Genomic DNA, 16296 nt, shown 5'->3' with positions numbered 1-16296 from the left:
CGCTCTTCTGTCCAAATTTTTGAGGCCAATAAAAACCAGTCATTATTGGTTTCATATCTAGGCTTGCTCTTTGCCCCTGCCCATCACTTCTGTCTTGCCCAAACTGATCTGTGTGTTTGCAGTCATAAACACTTCTCCATTTTCTCAGCATGTTCCCAGGTAACAGGGGTGGGGAGGAAGGAGAATGACATTACAACACCACAATTCAATTGTAAAAAATTCCCTAAGGAAAGATCTGACCGTTGTCTCTTGTTGCATTAGCTACTGGCACGTTATCATGGAATGCAGAGTTACAGAATCTGCCTTGAAAGATATTCCCCCCACTAAGATTTTATCAAAAGGAGCCAGCTCCTCAGCTGAGAGTAAAGCCAATGGCTGTTACTATCACAGTCAAATACAAGTGGTACCAGTAGTCTAATAATTTAGCTTCACCACCACCAGCCCGCACTCACAGGGCTTTAAGAGCTAACCTTATTCCTGTCTTTACAGTATTTCCATCCTACTAGCCAGATGATATATATAATTTTTCCCCAAAAGTACCTATTTTAAGAAAGTAAAGTGAAGTTCAAAAGGTTGCAGCAGACTTTCCACAGCAGTTTTAACTATAGTTGCCAGCAATCTTGGTTAATTCAGGACTGGTAGCCTATTCAGTATTACAGAGCACATACTAGAAAGGAAGAAAACAAAACCTTACCCAAGCTGTACTTTCCCAGCTTATTGGTTCTGATCGCTGCTTCTTTCTCTTTACTCACCTGAAAGTTTAGAGGTAGTAGACCTACCTGTTTGAGCATTTACCCATGCAAAAGCAAATACAAGCAAATCTAGCAAGTAGCACAGCACACATCTAAGACTTACAAGTGTAAGCTAACCTAATATAATCAGTTTCTGATGATTATAGACATCCACAGAGAATTCCAGTACTTTAACAAAACCTCTTTTTTTCTGGCTTTAACTTTCAATCACTTCTTACACTATTAACGAAAGAGAAAAAGACATGAGGGAGTATGATACATCAGGAAATACCCAAGGTAGTTCACTGAGAAGTGTTCTACTAAGCAGACACTTTTTTTTTTTTTTTTGAGAGAGAGAGCATGCGCACGTGCAGAACTGAGGGTAATAAGGAATGGGGAAATCGGTTCAGATTTTTGAATCCAGGAAAGCAGCCAGAAAGAGTCCCAAATATGCATGCAGTATAAATATAGGGTTGAAATAATTTCACAGAAGTTAGTTTACTGTTTAACTTCTGTAACGAATGCTCTTGAATCACCAGTATAAAGTTGTTTTAAACAGTGACCACAAACGTTACTGACATTCTCTTTAGACAATCATTGATATCTGAAAGAAAAGGAGGGAAAAAACCTGACAGAGGAAGAAAAAGATTGGATTAATTTTTTTTCTTATTGCAATCTCTTAGTTGATAGTACAATTTTCTGTTGCAGTTGGCTGGCAATATTATGTCTCTGTTTTCCATCACTTAAAGCTTTGGGAAACTACTTACGTTGAAAGCATCTGCATCATATCTATCTCTAAATCAATGTTTGGGGAAATTTTTCATACGAAAAAATGGCTTGGGCACTTCTGAACAGAGTGCTTAGGGAAAAATGAATTGTTTTGTCCACATGAAAAGAAATAGAGAACTTTTCTTTAAAATTCTGCTATACCTTCAAACTTTGAGCTGAGGACATGAAATTCAACAGAAGATGAGCTTTATGGTGTAGATGTGCATTTGCCATTCTCACAAAACAGGACATTTAACTTGGAGACCTTGAAATATTTTAGTTTTAGCTAGAGTAGAGAAAGATTTCATTTCAAGAAAGCACTTGCTAGACAAGGGTAATTGGACTTGCTGGTCTAGAAGATTAGGAAAAGGGTGAAAAAAAGGGGGGGAAAGAAAAGATTTTATATTAAGGAAAAGCTGAAACAATCTGTACCTACTATAAGGCCTGTGTCTCCAGGGCCAGAAGCATAAATCAAAGTTACCAAACATGATCATGAACTTTCTGCCTGCATGTATTTGTGGAAATCCCTGATACTCCCTCTGTCTTTGCATATACAGGGTAACAACTTATTGGTGTTGTTCACCCTTTTCACTGAATGTAAGCTTCAACCTGACAGATGAGCTGTACAGATATCCATACGACCTATTGTGATAGAGTTGATTGTTTTGTTTCTAAATATCTTAATATTTCCCCAATTTTTTTCAAAGATATTAAGGATGAATATTTAAGTTCTCAGAAGTTGTGTAAGTTATGGCAAAACTTTTAATTACATATTAAGGCACTATAATCCCATCCAGAACAAAGGATGGGCCAGATGTAATAATTGAACAAGAGATCATAGAGAAAGCTGTTGTCTTTGTGGTTTGTTTGTTACAGCAGTTAAAATGCATATCCTGTTAGTCAGAGGAGTGAAGAAAGTGTCATGATTTAATTAGCTGAATGGCTGGACACTACTGAATTCTACCCTTCTTTGTCATGGTGGTTCTTTGCAATGTTAATTAACTCCCTAAGCCCATCTTATCAAATATGATCCCCATTAGTTTCTTAGATGCCCAACTTGAAATACTACTGTTTGTGATCAGAAAATGTTTTCAAGTATAGTTGGCCTCAATAGTAACTGTGTTGTATATATTCAAATATTAAAAAAAAAAGTCATCTTTTTTCAGTTGATCCATCTCAATCTCTATTTCAGAAAAAAGGGCTTCATTTCTACACTAACTCCCCAAGGTAGATTTGGGAAATAAGTTAATGTCTGTGTAACAGATAACAAAATGAGAGCACTAGCAGGGTCAGCGAAGAAATTCATATTGATAGCACTGTCTAGCTAAAATACATTGCATATCCAGACCAGGACCACACATACAATAACCAATACAGAATAATGGAAGCTGCTGAGTAAGGAAGGGGTTCTTAAGTCAAATCAAGTAATTATAAACCAAAACATCACATATATGTAAGCAGAGACACGTGTGCATGACAATCAAGGTTATGAAAGAAGGTATTAGCGCAATGATAACATTTTTTAAAATTCAGAAATCCTCAGACCGGGGCAAGGGATGAGAAGGGCATTGACCAGAACTAGTGCTGTACCATGAGCTCCTTGTTATCACCAGCACTGACTGTTACCAGCCCAACCGATAACTGTTTCCAGCATATGTTCCAGAAAGACAGCTGGTAGGCCCATTGGGTTCTCATCTGCTGATTCGCGCTGTGGTTTTATAGAAATACCCAGATCTGTGATGTAAAACCTGAGCTTAGCTATTAGAATTGCCATCTAAAGATACGTGACACAAGGAAGTTTTACAAGGAAATAACGGAGAACCCAAAGAAAATTCCTTGCTGCTATTACATATAGTTATAGACCCATCAATATGTAGTCTAGATGTAGCTGATATATAATAGAATAGACTTTCTGCAGTGAGATATTATATTCATAGGTTTAAACATCACATCTTTGTCTATTGTTTGGGAAAGATCCAACATTCCTGAACAGTATCAAAACAGAAGTTAGCTAGTGGACACCACTAAGTAAGTATATCACCCAGTCAAAATTTAGCATATAGACTTGATCCAAGTTTTAGGGAAACATAAGAACTTATAGTGGAAACAAAGTTTTTCTTATAAACCAAGTGTTCAACCTCTGCTTTTATAAAGATAGATTTTGATCTTTAAAGTAGTGGCATCGAAGCTTGCACCAGCTCAGCTAAGATCCAAACCACAGTAGAACACAAGAACCTATCAGTTATTTTTATTTTAACTATGCACACCCCACTTCAGGAAGCAGGAAACATAAATCCTATAAAGCATTAATACCTAAATATTATCACCACTTGATAGGCATTTAAATCATGACCTGTTCTAGCAACTTTAAACATCCGCAAACTAGTGTGAAACAGTGAGAAGCATCAACACAACCAGTACGTAATACTGACTGATTCTTGAATACAGCCAAAAATACAACAGTTCTGAGCTGTGTTGCTGAAAACCCAGAGTAGTGTCAGTGAGTGCATATGGAGTTGCCTGTGCTTCATAGTAGTTTAACCAAGACCAGAATCTCCCACAGCAGTCATTTTAGAGGTGACCTTTAGACTTCCATAAAGAATGAAATATTACGAGAATATTACAGTGGGTCTAACAGTGGGTGTGCAGAAAATCTGGCTGCTAGACAAGGGTGAGGAGAAACAACACACATAGCATCTGCTTTAGGGACATACAAACATCAGACTCATTTAAAAATTTGTAATAAAGCAGCAAACGAATTGCAGTACCCACTCAGTGTTTTGTAAGCACCTCAGGTGATGACAGTAGTGTAGGTTATGTCTTCATTAGAGTTGCTGTTTAGCTTTTATCATTGGTGTTACCATAATTCTTATGTAGGTGATTCATGAGGTTGCTGTTACAGGGGTCTTCCATTGCTTAAGGAGATGAGTATCAAAAGCTTTCGATACTGTCTGTCACAGTATCCTTCTGGACAAAGTGTCCAGCATACAGCTTGACAAAAACATAGTGCGATGGGTGAACAACTGGCTGACCAGTTGGACCCAAAGAGTTATGGTAAATGGGGTTACATCAGGCTGGCAGCCAGTCACTAGTGGGGTTCCCCAGGGCTCCATTTTAGGGCCAGTTCTCTTTAATGTTTTCATAAATGACTTGGATGTAGGACTAGAAGGTGTCGTGAGCAAGTTTGCAGTTGACACCAAATTGGGAGGAGCTGTTGATTCTGTCGAGGGTGGAGAGGCCTTGCAGAGAGATCTGGACAGATTGGAGAACTGGGCAATCACCAACTGCATGAGGTTTAACAAGGGCAAATGCCAGATTCTGCACCTGGGAAGGGGCAACCCTGGCTATACATACAGACTGGGCGATGAGACACTGGAGACCAGCCATGCTGAAAGGGACTTGGGGGTCTTGGTCAACAGCAAGTTGAACATGAGTCAAGAGTGCGCCCAGGCTGCCAGGAAGGCCAACCATATCCTGGGGTGCATCGAGCACAGCATTGCTAGCCAGTCTAGGGAACTGATTGTCCCACTCTACACTGCACCGGTGCAGCCTCACCTCGAGTACTGCGTGCAGTTTTGGGCACCACAGTACAAGAAGGACATAAAACTATTGGAGAGTGTCCAAAGGAGGGCAACAAAGATGGTGAAGGGTCTAGAGAGGAAAGCATATGAAGAGAGGTTGAAGTCCCTTGGTTTGTTCAGCCTAGAGAAGAGGAGACCTAGGGAGACCTCATCACAGCCTACAGCTTCCTCACGAGGGTGAGCGAAGGGGCAGGCACTGATCTCCTCCCTCCGGTGACCAGTGGTAGAACCCGTGGGAATGGAATGAAGCTGGGAGGTTTAGGTTGGATATTAGGAAAAGGTTCTTCACTGAGAAGGTGGTTGGGCACTGGAACAGGCTCCCCAGGGAAGCGGTCACAGCACCGAGCTTGACTGAGTTCAAAAAGCGTCTGGATAATGCTATCAGTCATATGCTCTGATTTGGCTGGTCCTGTGAGGAGCCAGGAGTTGGACTCGATGATCCTCATGGGTCCCTTCCAACTCAGGACATTCTATGAGTTTATTACATTAAAAAAGCTAGTAAAAATTAGGTTTTGTCTTGAATATAGTGGCGAATTTCCTATCATTCATTCAACCTTATTCCACACAATAGCTTGTGAAAGCATAAGGAATTTTTGGTAGTTATCATAGCAAAAGAAAGTTAGAGGGATTTGAAACAGGGTAACAACGTAGCCTTGTAAAAGGAAGTTCCTCTTCCTGTGCATAAAAGGTCACATAAGAGAGCAAAAACACACGTGGTTTAGACTTCTGGTGACAGGTACAAGCTAATCAGAGGTCTAAAATCAGAATCTTTAGTAAGAACCTGGGAACAGATAACAGTCTCCTGAAGACAGAAGTTTGTTTAATGTGATATGGAAAAGCAGCCAGTGAAGATTCAGAGATTGAAGCTCGAGGCCAAGCAACAAGATGCTCCAGTAAATGGGAACAATAGACAAGTTTTATCTGTGATGATGGATAAGAAAGCATCTTTGAGACTCTATACAGAAATAAATCACAGTAGTTCTGCTTATGTTTTTTAAGGGAAAGAACCAGAGAAGAGGCAAAAATTAAGGCAAAGAATGAGAGAGTAAAGTCACAGAAGCTGGGTAAGATTTCTAGGGTAAACCAAAAGGGTACATAAACACAGGAACCAAGAAACTTCTGTATCCATGAAAAAAAGAAGGAAGGGATAGTGATAGAGGAAGGAAAGGTGAGCTAAGAGCAGATGGGCACATCTTACTATATCACATTGGCAGAAATCTATATAGAGAAGAAAAAAGGCCAGTGGGAAAGGATTTACCCAGAAGTTGTAAAGATAGGTCTGCACACATGGAATTTAATTACAGTGGGGGTAAGGAAAAAAAAAAAAAACCCCAGGAGAGAAGAAATCAATGGTGGGAAAAATGAGCTGGGTCATCAGATTTCCACCAGAATGGCTTTGCAAGAGAAACGGCATTGTTGAGGGTGAATCAGGGCTGGCAGTTGGCAAGACAGACCTTGCAATAAGACATGTAGCAAAAAGTTTTGGGAAGAGGAAAGCAAAATACAGGAAAATTTCAGTAGATGTGATCAACACTGAAATCACAGAAAGGCTGAGAGAAAGCATGGGAGAAGTGGACTGGCAATGTGACAGTTAAAACTGGGAACTAAGCAACAGAGAATGAGTAATGTTTCACAGAGAACAAATCAAAAGAACCTTGGTGAATGGAAAAACAGAAAAACAGACACAGGTTGAATGAGTATGCAGGAGCAGCAAGTTATCAGCATAAAGTGAAGTCAGAAAAGGAATATAGGAGATGCATGTGAAGAGAACAACATAAAGGAATTCAAAGGACCATCAAAGAACTGATCAAAATGGAAAACAGAAGGAGAGAAAGCAGGACTGTGAAAGAATAAAGCAAATAACTCTCATGATGGTCTAATTTAGGGAAGGACAAAGAAAACTGCAGCAAGTTTGTCGGGTTATCAGCCTCACAAGAAGACATAAAAGTGGATTAAAATGCCATTCATAATTCAACAAGAGAAGGAAGGGAAGAAAGAGTGTTTATAGCCCTGCCTCTTAAGCTGATATTATCAGGGATGAATTTGGTAGGTAGGGTAGAGAGCAATTTCGAGCCTTGGGCCACATATAAAATTAATCATATGAACTACATCAGAAGGTATCTACATCAGAACTGTGGATTTCCTAGGTTCCATCTTAACAACTTAAATTAAATATGATTTTGTCCACAGAAGGGGACATGGGGAATGGAAGAAGTATTAGACCGCAGCCCAGAGAGAAAAAAAAAAAACAAAAAAACAAAAAAACCAAAAACCCAAGCGGCTAAACAGAATCCACAGTGTTCTCTAAAGTGTGACTCATGGGAGAGGACTTGTATGCTACCAAGCACAGATTACAGCTGCAGCCTACGCCTGGTCTCATGCTGCTTCTCTTTTGAAATTCAGAAGCTTTGACAGTCTTACAATCCTGCTGCATGCAAGAGCTTCAGCAGGTACATCTCAGACAGCTGAGCCATTATCCTAGTTACTCTCTAATTCAAAGGACCTTTTTTTTTTTTTTTTAATAAGCTGAATATGAAGGAAGTTGTCCATGTTCTGGTTTTGATATGAAATTGCTTTGGGCCCAATCCAAAAAACCAGATATACTTCTACTTCACAAAACATAACTCTGCAACCAGAAACGTTTAAGCACAGCCTTGTACAATGGCTAATTTGCTCCTGGTTTCATAAGCTAAGCTAATTTTTTTTTTTTTTTTTTACACATTTTGCCATCTAGATGAAGTTCTGTACAGACCTATATAAAGTTCTTTTTCACTCACAATAAAGCAAAAAGGCCTTAATATCCTGATGCATCAACTTCCTTAGCTACCATTTTCCCTTCACCAACACCCCCCTCTAATAAAAAGAAAAAAAAGAAAAACCCACAAATTGCTGCTACCATGAAGAACTTAACATCCTTGTCAAGTTTTAGCAGCTACTAGGATTCCTCTCCAGTCTCTTCTTTCCAGTTCCCTCTTTCTGGAGGGATGATCACACCTTCCTTACACCCCAGCTGCAGTTACACACCCACCACCACAAGCCAGAGGAACCTGAGTTGCTTCATGCAGGCTCCTAACTACTGGGATTAGGAGAAGCTTATGTTAAACATACATCAGACATTAGAGAACACTAGAGTGGTTAAATTCCTTTCATCAGACTACAAAAATGTCTTTTAATAAGCAAATTGGTTGCAACTAAAGTGAGAGAAGGTGCAGCTTTAACTATCTGAAGAGACTGAAGGCCTAATTTACCCAGAGAATGCAGTTAGAGCAGCAGTGCAAGTATCTCTAGCAATATTCTGTGTTTCGCCAAATTCTCCTGAGCATAAGTTTCTTAAATAATGTTAGTTTTTTCCTCTTATTCAACCTTGTTTTTTTCTACTGAAATCAAGAATATTTCTACTTGGCACTAAATGAGATTACAATATGAGTGATAGAAACTCTGCTTGAGAAGTTATGGTGAAACTGCAGCCTATGATAAGTGACACTTTGGGATGAGACTATTCATAGTTTTTCCTCAGCAGAATAAATACCGCTGTCATTGTTTAAGGGAAAAATAAGAATAAAAATCCCCAAACTCTGTAAAGTGCTGTGGTTGTGATCCACTTACCGTAAAGGGAAGTCTTTTAGTTGACTTCAGTGGGTTTTTAAATGAGCCCGTATCCAGTTTTGAACAGGATGAAAATACACGTAACATATTTAAAAACACTGAATACCTAACTGCCAGCAATGTAGACACTTCTACTGCTGAAAATTTAGTATTTAGTGCATGATTCATACTCTTCTGTATATGAATACCTGCAGCTGAAAACTTTTGTAAGAATAGATATGAAATTGAATAGTCTAACTTTCAGTTCCTCAATTTTATATGATCTCATAATTACTGTATTACTAGATACTGAAGCATTATCAGTATCATCATGTTTTAAGATTAATTTCTTCCCTATATGCACATGTTCCAAACCTGGCTTCTGTTGGTATTCACGATGTACATTTGTTCATAGTTCTAGTCAACCTTATAAGAACAGAAGTCAAATTCGACCACATAGATTGTCAGTCATGCTATGACAAAACCTAGTCGTGATGGCTTCTCATATTTATAGGGCTATACATGTTTTCTCAGTATCACGGATCACTTTCATATCATTCTAAGAATAGATTTTTGTCTATACCAATAGGTATTGTATATCAGTTATTATTTATTTTAAAACTGCACAGGTAACAAAAGGAGCTGATAAATGCAAGTTCATCTTCTGAGGAAGCTTGCATGCATTTTTCATCTGGGTATTTGTAATAACGTAGGACTGCCGTGACTTAGATTTGACTGTGCAAAGTTGTCATTTTTTAGCCTCACACAAGGTGGTAAATAGTTATTTTTGCCCAACCTGAAACATAAACGATAGATGGATTTATTTTTGTTACTAGAGAGATAAACCAAAATCCAATCACATTTTTTCTTCATCTTTTGTTATTTTTCAGCCGTGCATTGGTAACTGTACTACTACTACTAGTATTAGCAGTTGTAGCTTCAAATGTTTGTAATATACTCATGATTCTTTTGGTGTTCTATTAACACCCTGATCTAGTTGCAGGTGTCCCTGCTTACTGCAGGGGGATTAGACTAGATGACTTTTAAAGGTCCTTTCCAACCCAGACTATTCCATGAACACTGCTAGTACTCATGTGTGTGTGGAAAGGGAGAAGATAGCAATTACTACTTGTATTCAAAATTGTGTTGTATATAAGACATTTTCAGCATTCAGATTTTTTCCTCATTACACATTTTTTATTCCCTATAGTCCTGCAGAATCCCTAGCCATGCAACCACAATTTCTGTATTTTTACTAAAAACCGTGACAGCATTTCTACTAGTTCTTTAGACCTTAAATTCTCTCTGCAAATAATCTGTCTCTCCTATTGTACAAGTTCCATGTTGAGGTCAGAAAAGTTTCCATTTTGTATCACACCTCAACTAGAATTGTCTCCTCTTCTTCAAGTTACCTAATTAATTAGCTCACCATTTGGTGACCCTTATTGTTTCATTCATTTTGTTTAAAGTAGGCTCTTGAATCAAATATTGAAAACTGATAGGTTGATTTATGACACTACATACATGATCTACTGCTACAGTTAATAGTAATAAAAGTTAATTTTGCAGGTTTTTCTGCATCAGGTGTCCTAACAGCTTAAATGAGAGTTTCACAAACCAGACAAATGTATGACTATAACCACACAGTACAGGTTTAACAACAGCATTTCAAATGGTTCCTCTTTTGTTCTTTTTACTCTCAGTGACATTTCTTCTTGACTCAAATAGCTGTGGCACTAAAATTATCTTAAAGCTGAAAGGTGCTAATCGAGCCTTTAGTTTATTCATTATTCAGCAGTGGATCCTTAGTTATTCATTTCTCATTTCTAGTATTTCTAGAAAAAATTACTTATGGCAACACTGTATCCTACTATTAAGGTGGCACATAAAGCTAAAATTTTACCACTGATAGGAAGCCATATATTCCTAATTAGTTAGCATTCTGCGTTTCACACACATGAGATAGGCAGAGAAAAAAGCTGATGACTTATCATTCAATTTCTTTTTGCTCACTAAAAATCTGCTGTTGATACTGTTGTAACAATTATGAGAAACAGGCACAGATCTAGGATAAGAAATAATACACATGCTAGAGGTTACTCAGAATGTATCCACACCTCAGTGGAAAGGTCATACACAAATTTCTCAGCAAGGCATATTAGGACAAAACAGTGCAAAAGTCATTGCAACTGAACAGATTCCAGCTTCCAAATTCACAAAGCAGATTTACCAAGTGAGGGCCAATATCCACAATGCATAGCAGAACAATAATTTATCTTGAAATCTTTGTTAAAAGAGTATGAGGACCCCTCTGAGACCACTAAGATTACTCACCTAGCAGGGGTGAGGTGGGGGGTTCTGCATTTTCAGTGATTGGTTGTCAGGTACCACTAGTTAAGTATCATACCATTTCTTGCCTGTTAATTACTTCTAGCCTTCCAGGATAGTGGTGCTTAAAAGCACAGGTTTTGTTATGTTTTGGTTTATTTACAGCATACATACCTCAAGACTTTTAAAGTGAGGTACAAGAGTCAGTACTGTAACTAAGAAAAGATGACAAGGGTACTGCCTTCTAATGCCATCTGTGACTTTTAAACAGCTTTTGCATCTTCATTGCTACAAGGCTGAAAAATTCCTCACAGGATGCATCTTAGTAGTAAGAGAATAACTCATTGTCCAACACAAACCCAAAAAGCTACAAACATTCCAGAAAACAAGGCACATAAAATTTCTTACCTCTCAACTCTAGGCAATTGCCCAATAAGGTGTCTTCCCACCTCTAGCAAAAAGCACAAAAGAAAGCAATGGTTAAAGAGCTCACAGCTGACTTAACTTTCAGCCCAATCCACCTTAAAGCAATTCAAATTTTATTTCAATTTCTTCCAGCTGGCAGCAATCCCATTAAGATGTGGTGTCACTGACATACACACTTAACTAGCAGTCTTCTCCTCCCAAAGTATATTTTGCACCAAATAGTTCAGGAGGAATAAAGCAAACAGTTTGTCATCTTTTTGCCCACCGAAGGCTCCATGCATTAGCAAAACATCCAGTAAAAGTTTTAAGTAGTTTTGCTCTTTTAAAGGTGCAGGAATGGCATAGAAATAGCAGAACAAGACAGTAGATTGTCATCATAATACCGATTGTGTCTCCTTGACTATTCTGAGACCTTTTTTTTCACAGTTCTTAAGAGGTACAATTTTTTTTTAAGATTCTCATGTGTGCCCTGTAGAAAAATAATTTTAACTGTCCCTTCCCATCTTTTTTGTTGGTCAGGGGGGAGTTCATCCATAAGGCTGAAATTTCTAAAGGCTTTCGTGAAAGTTAAAAGGAAGAGCCAAATCCTAGAAATTTTGCACACCTGCATTATTTTCTGAAATCTTTTAATCTTGACCTTCTACTGTTTATATTCTGTTGATCTCTGCTTGCCTCTGACCAATCCTAATACAAGCTGAAGAAAATACTTGTAGTGAAAAATAATCTTATGGATTTTTATAACTAGGTAACTGAAAAAATATATCCTTTTAAATTACATCCTAGAAAATATGCAATCTATATTTGATGATTCTGACAAAACAGATGCAGGCATCAAGTAAACAATGAGATTGATATGCTCTTAATGTAACTCCATCAAATATAGATCTTCTTCACGGCATAGGTAAAGACATAATAAACAACATGTCTAAGAAAAATTCCTTTTGCACATCATATCTCATAGCTGAATAAGAACAGTGCTGCATAGATTGACAGCATTCCATCTGGCCTCCTTTAAAAAAATATTTATGAGCACTTTATTATTTTCTTGAATTGACTTGTTTATATAAGCTTTCGATGAGTTCTATGAAAAATTCTTGATGGATAAATCATGAAAACATAAAATATCCAAAATCCAAAGTTACAGTCATACAGATAAGCTTTGATAAATCACAGACTACCTGTATTTGGAAAAACGCACACCAAGAATAAGGTACTGTACGGAGATACCTAAATACCATATTTGTTTGAGACAATAATACATTCAAAATCCTCTCTGCTAATATTCTCATGTTTCACTATAAAGTAGATGAAACCAGGTTAATTTCTGGGGACTATGCACGTGTCATTTGCTCTGACATGTAGAAACCAAATAGACAAAGCAAGTTCAAATTTTATTTTAAAAAATATTTTTGGAAATAATTAAGATATTTGCCTAGTGTTATTCTATAACATTTTGCTGCCCATATGAGGTGGAACACTTTTAATGCCATTTTTATTAGTTGTGATCACAAGACAATGTTATTCAATAATGATTTTACACCAAGAATAAGGAAAGTGTCTCAATCCTTTCACTCCCTAGTTATTTTCGGTGAGGAATAACAAGTCATACCATCAGCAGGAGTTTCTACATTCTTTCAGGATTTTAATCAAATTTAGCCTTTTTTAATTCTGACAACCAAACTTATAACTTGTCTCCAGTCAGCTCATTTGGGTAATCCTATTCAGAATAATGTAGGGAGGCATCTCTAGCCTAATAAAAACTCTTTAGTTCAGACTTACAGGCTGGGTGTGGAATGGGAACTCTGTCGGTTTTCATGGACAATTGACCCATGTTTTCCCATGAATGGAAAAGAACAAGAACTCTTGCCTTTTTCAGTTGGCCACTGCCCTGATAATACCAACTAAAATTACTTTTTAAACATCTCAATACAGATATTTTCTTGAGCAGGTTTTTTTTCCTGTTCTTCATAGTCCTATAGGTGATACAGGGTAATTGTTAATTGCTTTTTTATCTTATAGGTCCTTTTCGTGGAGTACTATAAACTTCTGTTTGGTCAGGCTTTTCCATTTGATTCTTATGAAAGACTGGCCGAAAAGTATAGAAGCAATGTAGAGTATAGGATCATTGGAAAGTACCTTGCTGTCTTTGTACTCACGTGAATTTCACTTGGCTGAAATTCCCTTCAAGATAATGTCATTAGTAGAACTACTCAGAGAGAATCATAGAATCCTAGAATGGTTTGGATTGGAAGGGACCTTAAAGCCCATCTAGTTCCAAGCCCCTGCCATGGGCAGGGACACCCTTAACTAGACCACGTTGCCCAAAGCCCCATCCAACCTGGCCTTGAAAACTTCCAGGGATGGGGCATCCACAACTTTTCTGGGCAACCTATGCCAGTGCCTCACCACCCTCACATTAAGAATTTCTTCCTAGTATCTAATCTAATTCTCCCTTCTTTCAGTTTAAAGCCATTATCCCTTGTCCTATCACTCTACGCCCTAAACTGTCCCTCTCCAGATTTCTTGTAGCCCCCTTCAGGTACTGGAAGGCTGCTATAAAGTCTCCCTGGAGCCTTCTCTTCTCCAGGCTGAAAAACCACAACTCTCTCAGCCTGCCTCCATAGGAGAGGTGCTCCAGCCCTCTAATCGTCTTCAAGGCCTCCTCTGGACTTGCTCCAACAGCTCCATGTCTGTCTTGTACTGGGGACCCCAGAGCTGGACGCAGTACTCCAGGTGGGGTCTCACCAGAGCAGCGTACAGGGGGAGAATCCCCTCCCTCAACTTGCTGGTCACACTTCTTCTAATGCAGCCCAGGATATGGTTGGCTTTCTGAGCTGCAAGCGTACATTGCCGGGTCACGTTGAGCTTCTCATCCACCAACACCCCCAAGTCCTTCTCCTCAGAGCTGCTCTCAATTCATTCTTTGCCCAACCTGTATTTGTGCTTGGGATTGTCCTGACCCCTGTGCAGGACCTTGCACTTGGCCTTGCTGAACTTCATGAAGTTCACACCTCTGAGAGGTAAGAAGGGAGGTGATTGTCCTGCTCACTGAGAAGTTCTCCCACCATTTGTTAATTAAGTTCACAGTACTTAAAGGTACTCACAGAGTTCCATGTGACTGTGTGCCCAACTTACCCTTTAAAGCATACTTTTGCTATAGTAGGCATCACCCATTTCTTCAGATCAATTCTTACAAAAATTATAATGCCTAAATGATTTCCAAATTAGGATATTGCAGTATTTTTCCACTTGGGGTTCATTGCTTTCCAGTATCAGAAGACACAACTAGAAAAGCAACATGAATTAGTCAAAAATACCAAGAAACTCAGATACTCCTAGTCTTGATCTGAATAGGGGATCTGCAGTTTAAGATCTGAATAGGGAGAAATGTTTTCTCGTGATCCAGCCTTCATTGTAGAGCCGGGTTGGAGCTGCCTAAATCTCAGCATGAATTAGAGCAGTTTCCAGGTATGATCCCAAGAGGCCACAATATCAGTGGCTGTTCTTGGTTTCCTTGACTGCAGAAGTGGGAAAAAGGGTAGAGTTGCTAGGCCACAACACAAGGAGAGAGGCTTTTCTCGTCACAGACCAAGGTAATATCCTCTGTAAACATTTAATTTTAGTTTATAACCTGCTTGCACTGACAGAGAACAGGGCTATAACAGAACCAATAATTCAGTTCTTTGTCTATATGGTAGGTTATTATTTTATCAGTGTTTTAACTTCTATTAGGTAGAATTGCACTGTTCAGGACTGCAGTGTACCATCGGTCCTCGTGGGGAAAATGGAGAATTGTAATTTGCAGTGTTAAAAGTCACAGATTCCTACCTCTTGTTGATGTTGATACCTGATACTTTCATTTGTTTAGACCACTATATATTTACTTGACCTGTGAAATCAAAGAATATTGTACTGATATAGTAAGATGCACTGATGTGCACATCAGCCTAAAACTTTGCCGCTTTTAAAACAACAGTTGCCAAGCCCTTGAATTAATACATTGTTGACATTAGTAGCCAAGAATTTGTTCCTGTAACTTAAAAAAAATTACATAAAGTCTTCAGTATTCTATTTCTTTTTGTGAGCACATTTGCAAAAAGCAAACTTGACACACCTATGTAATCACAGACACAAGACAAAGTTCAGATTTGCTTTTGGGAACGTTCACAGCAGGAAACATAATCAGAGGACTTATGCATAGTCAGGGAACAGAAACAATATGATAATGGAAGAATTGTTCAATTTTGAAGTAGGCTAGCCTTAGAATTTTAAATACCAACATAAATGTCACTGAATTACAAATTAAGGTAAGTTTATCTGTTTATGGACATAAATGTATTAAAATAGACGTTAAAAACATGTCTCTGAAATGACTGATTAAGGTGAAATTCTACCATTGCTGAGCAATACAAAATGAAATCTCAAAAGGTTCTTAGCAATTGTAAGAATATAAAAATATCTGCCCATTACAAAATGGCTTCTATAATAGCACCCTGCCTCTGCCAAATTTAAAAGGCCAGGCACAGAAAGGCATCTTGAGAGAAAATCTTCCTGCCAAGATCCAGCTGCAACAAAGGTATTTTGTGAGACACTATCAACTCAGTGGCAATATAGAGAGATGCTCTAGTGCAACAGTGTTTATTCTGGTATATTTTAGTTTAGAATGGATTTGGTTAGCATCATATGCATTAATTTACTGTTGGATTTTAGTGCTTTAAATTATATAGAAAAAAACTTTTATGTAGAATTCATTTGAATCTTCTCCCATAGCATAAACACTCAGGAAGGTCAGCAGCTAATATCCTGGACTTCCTTTCCTCATAAGACATCCAAACTGAAAAAACCCCACTCTAATTCACTTTTATGTACAAGTGGAT

The 16296-nt window shown here is 38.2% G+C and overlaps 2 protein-coding genes across 5 annotated transcripts in view; one reads left to right on the top strand and one right to left on the bottom strand.

Annotated features, from left to right (window-relative positions):
* RSPH14 (radial spoke head 14 homolog) overlaps positions 1–16296 on the top strand; it is a 95791-nt gene that overhangs the window by 56172 nt on the left and 23323 nt on the right. The gene's annotated exons all lie outside the window — the stretch shown is intronic.
* GNAZ (G protein subunit alpha z) overlaps positions 1–16296 on the bottom strand; it is a 67468-nt gene that overhangs the window by 45663 nt on the left and 5509 nt on the right. For 2 of the 4 annotated variants that reach the window (XM_054844577.1, XM_054844580.1), the window contains one exon: positions 11402–11444. The exons of the other annotated variants lie outside the window; for them this stretch is intronic. The gene's annotated coding sequence lies outside the window, so the exon portion shown is untranslated. The remainder of the gene's footprint in view (positions 1–11401; positions 11445–16296) is intronic. 4 annotated transcript variants of the gene reach the window in all.

Source organism: Grus americana, chromosome 16 (genome assembly GCF_028858705.1).
Source record: "Grus americana isolate bGruAme1 chromosome 16, bGruAme1.mat, whole genome shotgun sequence".
Taxonomy (NCBI): Eukaryota; Metazoa; Chordata; class Aves; order Gruiformes; family Gruidae; genus Grus; species Grus americana.
This window is presented reverse-complemented; position numbering and strand designations above follow the sequence as displayed.